Source organism: Sminthopsis crassicaudata, chromosome 2 (genome assembly GCF_048593235.1).
Source record: "Sminthopsis crassicaudata isolate SCR6 chromosome 2, ASM4859323v1, whole genome shotgun sequence".
NCBI classification, from domain to species: domain Eukaryota; kingdom Metazoa; phylum Chordata; class Mammalia; order Dasyuromorphia; family Dasyuridae; genus Sminthopsis; species Sminthopsis crassicaudata.
In genome coordinates, this window is record NC_133618.1 from 656,008,389 (window position 1) to 656,014,644 (window position 6,256).

Below are 6,256 nucleotides of genomic sequence, written 5' to 3' on the forward strand. Positions count from 1 at the left end.
CTGATTTTTCTTGTGCAGCATGACAATTATGGAAATCTGTATAGAGGAATTGCACATGTTTAACATATATTGGATCACTTGCTAACTGGGGGTAGGATTGGGGGAAAGAGAGGGAAAAGTTAGAACACAGGGTTTTGTATGCATGAATGTCAAAAATTATTCATGTATATATTTTGAAAGTAAAAAACGTAAAAAAAAGAATATATCTCTTAATTGGACATTGAAGAAATGTCCATGAATTGGGAAAATGGCCAAATAAGTTGTTGTGTATGGTTGTGATGGAATACTGTTGTGCTTTAAGAAATGATGAACAGGGTGGTCTCAGAAAAACACATGGAAAGACTTACATGAACTGATGCAAAGTGAAATGAACAGAACCAGGAGATCACTGTACACAATGATAGAAATATTATATGGTGATCTACTATGAATAACTTAGCTATTCTCAGTAATATAATGATCTAAGACAATTCAGAAGTACTTACAACAAAAGGTACTATCCATTTCCAGAGAAAGATATTTTGAGAGACAGAGAGAGAGAGCACCCATAACTAGGGAGGTCACAAAGCATATCCTTGACAAAAGTAGATCTTGACAACCAAGTTGAGCCTTTAAAAAAAAAAAAAAGGAAAGATTCTAAAAGGAAAAGGTGAAAAGAGATCATGTTTCAAAGGGGAAAAAGTAGCCTATGGACATAAAGATCAGAAATGGAATGTTTAAATCAGGAAGTAGGTCAGTTTGGCTAACATATAGACGGGAAGCGGCATAATATAAATAAATCTAGAAATACCTCCTGTATCTTTGTATAGTTTGGAATATACTCCCTATTCATTTTTATTTCTTTGAAATTCTAATTCCTTAGGGCAACTAAGTGTTACAGTGGATAGAGCACCAGCCCTGAAGTCAGGAGGACCTGAGTTCAAATCTAATCGACACTTAACACTTCCTAGCTGTGTGACCCTGGGCAAGTCACTTAACCTCAATTGCCTCAGCAAAAAAAGGGAAGAAAAAGAAAAAAAAAAGAAATTCTAATTCCTCATGAAGCTCAATTTAATTGTTACCTCCTTCAAGAAGCCTTTCCTAATTTCTCTAGTTATCAACACTTGTATCACTTTTTAATCATTGTTAACGTTGATACCACTCATACCACTCTCTCAACCTGAGACTTGGTGACCCCAGAGGTATGGCTGCTACTCAATCTTTTACATTTCTTGGGATAATCCTGAAGAGCTAAGCATCTGTATTTACTGTAACCTCCACCAGTATACTCCTCACTAACAATCAACTAGTAGTCTCAATTAAGTTTTAGAAAAGATACTAATATAAAAAAAAAAAAAAAAAAAAAAAACAGATAGTACAAAACCTCAAGTTTTGAGGCAGTTTGGGGCAACACATTTTCTTACAAACTAAGAATTCAATAGCAATGAGACACACTTGCAAAAAACACACATAGCAAAAGGACAACTCATAAATTCTGCCTTGAAAGTTCCTTTCTCATAAAACTCATTCTGCAACCAACAATAAAATGGGAACACTAGGAAGTGGGGGAAGAGGAAGGAGTTGCCTCCTGGATAGACTATGTGAATTCTCTTTTGAACATTGCTGTTGATATATACATTGCTTCTCCCCTTAATTCCTCTTTCAGCTGTTTACTGATAGATGAGGCTATTTATAGAGGGAGGGACCCTCTTATTCATCACAGGCCACATTTATCTACACCATCATTTCCCTAAATGTGTGGCTATTCCCTGTGGAGTTTTATTATTCTCTTCCAAATGGAAAGAAATTCTAAACCTTAAGTCTACACAAAAGCAAGAGATGCCTTATTCTTATTACAATAATAATGAATTCCTAAAAGGGAAAAAATCATTCTAGAACGTGATCTTCTCTACAGAGGCTTGGAACCTAACAGTAAGTAGCTTACCAAACCAAAGTCTGGCTTGTTAAAAATCTCATTTGGGAGAACATATGGAACTGGAAAATAGCTTTGCTTGTGCTTTTTGCTACTTAATGAAAGGCCTGTTCTATCTGGTTAAAGTAGCTATTTGGTATATGTATTCATAGTTGTCAACTGACGTCCCTGTTTAGAATGATTTAAAATCATTAAGAAGAAAAAACAACTATCCTACCACTGACCAATTCCCTTTTCTCCTTTTCATAAATGTATTTTTATACTTTAAAATATTATAAAATAATTAATTTTAAAAGTTGAATATGGATCAAGATAAAATGGATGAAAGCTTTCCTTTTAAAAAAAAATGCTATAGATCTTAACTTTTCTCTCCCCAGAATGTCCAGCAAGTGATTTTGCAGTCATTTCTTGTGGTTATTCAAAGATGCTTTCTCTATTTGTTGTCCTAAGTTGTATTTGGATCTCTAACTCAGGGCTTTGGCAGCAATACTTTGCTGACGTTGAAAATGTCCAGTACTGATAAGATCAAAATGGGTCCAAGATTTAGGCATAAAGAACGAGATCATAAATAAATTAGAGGGACATAGGATAGTTTACCTCTCAGACTTGAGGAGGAGGAAGGAATTTGTGTCCAAAGGAGAACTAGAGATCATTATTGATCACAAAATAGAAAATGTTGATTACATTAAATTAAAAAGCTTTTGTATAAACAAAACTAATGCAAACAAGATTAGAAGGGAAGTAACAAATTGGGAAAACATTTTTACAGTTAAAGGTTCTGATAAAGGCCTCATCTCCAAAATATACAGAGAATTGACTTTAATTTATAAGAAATCAAGCCATTCTCCAATTGATAAATGGTTAAAGGATATGAACAATTTTCAGATGATGAAATTAAAACTATTTCCACTCATATGAGTGTTCCAAATCACTATTGATCAGAGAAATGAAAATTAAGACAACTCTGAGATATCATTACACACCTGTCAGATTGGCTAAGATGACAGGAACAAATAATGATGAATGTTGGAGGGGATGTGGGAAAACTGGGACACTGATGCATTGTTGGTGGAGATGTGAAACAATGAAACCATTCTGGAAAGCAATCTGGAATTATGCCCAAAAAGTTATCAAACTGTGCATACCCTTTGATCCAGCAGTGCTGCTACTGGGCTTATATCCCAAAGAAATACTAAAGAAGGGAAAGGGACCTGTATGTGCCAAAATGTTTGTAGCAGCTCTTTTCATAGTGGCTAGAAACTGGAAGATGAATGGATGTCCATCAATTGGAGAATGGTTGGGTAAATTATGGTATATGAAGGTTATGGAATATTATTGCTCTGTAAGAAATGACCAGCAGGATGAATACAGAGAGGTTTGGAGAGACTTACATCAACTGATGCTGAGTGAAATGATCAGAACTAGGAGATCCATATACACTTCAACAACAATACTGTATGAGGATGTATTCTGATGGAAGTGGATATTTTCAACATAGAGAAGAGGTAATCCAATTCCAATTGATCAGTGATGGTCAGAATCAGCTACACTCAGAAAAGGAACACTGGGAAATGAGTGTAAACTGTGAGCAATTTTTTGTTTGTTTGTTTTTCATCGCAGATTATTTTTACCTTCTGAATACAATTCTTCCTTTGCAACAACAACAACAACAAAATTCGGTTCTTCACATATATATATATATATATATATATATATATATATATATATATATATATATATATATATATATATATATATATACATATATATATATATATTGTACCTATGATATACTATAAGATATTTAATATGTATGGGAATGCCTGCCATCTAGGGGAGGGGGTGGAGGGAAGGAGGGGAAAAATTCGGAACAGAAGGGAGTACAAGGGATAATGTTGCAAAAAAAAATTATCTATGCATATGTACTGTCAAAAAATGTTATAATTATAAAATTAATTTAAAAAAAAGAAAATGTCCAGTACTAAATGAATGAGTTTTGATAATAAGGTTCTTTTATTATCTTAAGTTAACATTTACCTGACACTGAGCAAAGAATGTAGTTATAGCACCCAAGAACTGTCCTCATTTGTGCGTTCCTGGGAAGTTCTCCCAGATTTTAGCAACCTTGTAGGAAAGCATCAAACCAGAGTTTGTAAGCCCCTCCTTAACATAATAACTTTTAATCAATAATTTTATATTTTATATAATTTATATATAATATATTATATATATATAATTTTATATAATATTATGTATAATAATTAAAGTTAATAATTAACTTTAAATGCTAGGCCATCTATTAGATACATTAAGCCAAAAACAAAGACAATTCCTCATGTAACATGATGCCAAGCACACAGTAAAAACTTAATAAATGTCTGTGGACTTGTTTGTTAAGGTAGCATAGCAGAATAAGGGGAATGAACAAGTCCTATCGCCATGTATACAATATACAGAGAAAGTATACTTTTCCAAAAATTAGCATGCCATCAATGGAGGAAGGAGGAACATGGTCATCATAGGATCAGAAATTTTAAGCTAGAAGGGACTTCAGAGGCCATGAAATCTACCACCTCTCAGTTTACAGATGAGAAAACTGAGGCTGAGCGAGGTTAAGAGACTTACCTAATTTCACTCAAGTAAGTACCTGAGGCAACATTTCAACTTTGGTATCCCTGATTCTAAACCCTACTGCATACCTACTTAACTCTAAGGAAACAGTATATAGAATACACATAGAGGGGTATTCAAGTAAGAAACAAACACATGGCCCAGGCAACTTGTGCCTGCAGTGAAGTGGCCCCTGATGCATTTTGGTCAAAGAAAATAAGCTACTTGCTGATAAGCTGGCAATTTTTGCTAACCTATTCTCTCTGCTGCCCTGTTCTCTACTGGTTACTTCCACTGAGCTGCTGTCCACTACTATCTGCTGATTTTCAGTTGCTCTCTGCTGCTCTCTTCTGGATTTCATCTGTCAATAGCAGCTATAGCTATCATTTGATTTTTTTCTGATAGATATTCTAGATAGTTACACTCAGCCAGAGAAGCTTTTGTTGTGGTTCAGTGGTTTTAGCTGTGTACAACTCTCCATGACACCATTTGGCATTTGTTTGTTTGTGGGTTTTGGGGCAAAGATAGAGTGGTTTGCCATTTCCTTCTCCAGCTCATTCTTACAAATGAGGAAGTGAGGCAACCAGGGTTAAGTGACTTGTCCAGGTTCATACCCGTAGTATCTTAGGGCAGATTCGAACCCAGATTGATGAGTCTTCCTGATTATATTCCTAGCCCTCCATCCAAGAAGATTTGGGGTATTTTAAGATTGGTTCTTTAAACATCTCTTACTCCTGTCATTGTCCAAATGATCTTTCAGTCTAAAATCTTATCTTAGCTATTGTCCAAAATTACTTGTAACTCCTGAGTCTGAAGCCTGGGTCCTCTTCAAGACTTCCTGGGAACTTCACTTAGTAAAATTGCAAAGAAACTGGATAGCATTCAAGAGTGTGGTCATTCTTAACAACTTGTTTGCCATGTAAATCAACTTTGGGAGTAAAGCTAAAAAAAGAACCATAAGAGGGTTGTGGAGCTGGTAACATTTGCCCTACATTTCTCGTCATCCAACAAAATCATTGTATTCCTACATAGTTATTCAAATCTGCTGGACTTTTGACCCTCATTCTGGGTGCATATCAATTTAAGTTCATTATATTTAAATTGGTATTGTAGTGATAATCCATCAAATAACTATTAAAGTGACACAACAGCAATTTGCTGTCTGAATTTTCATATCCATGTTTGCCAAAGGATCTGGCATTATCAACACATTAGTCTAAATAAAGTGTACTGTTATCATTTTTCATTTCAACAAATTGACAATTTTTTCAGACAAGATTTTAGAACATGGTGATAATGTTATTTTTTTTCAGGCTTTGTTCTTAAAACAAATGCTGACATTTAAAAACAACAACAACAACAACTCAGCTCTTCCTTAAATTAATTTGCCCTCTTTATTTTATTGATCATTCTCTGCTTAGGAAGTTCAGTCTTTGGGATAAAACAATTATATTCCTATTTCTGAATGGTGGAGGGGAAAGAGCACACTGTATTTGGAGTCCAGATCTTAGTCTGAATCTCATCTCTACTACTTATTACAACCTTAACCTCTCCCTTGACCTCAAGTGTCACATATCCCTACTTATTAGACATCTTAAACTGGATGTCCCTTAAGACATCTTAACTCAACCTATCCAAAACTAGATTTACTGCCTTCCCTCCTCCACCTTCTTTCGCCCTAACTTCCCAATACTGTCAAGAATATTGTTATCCTATGATGGTATACTGTTATGG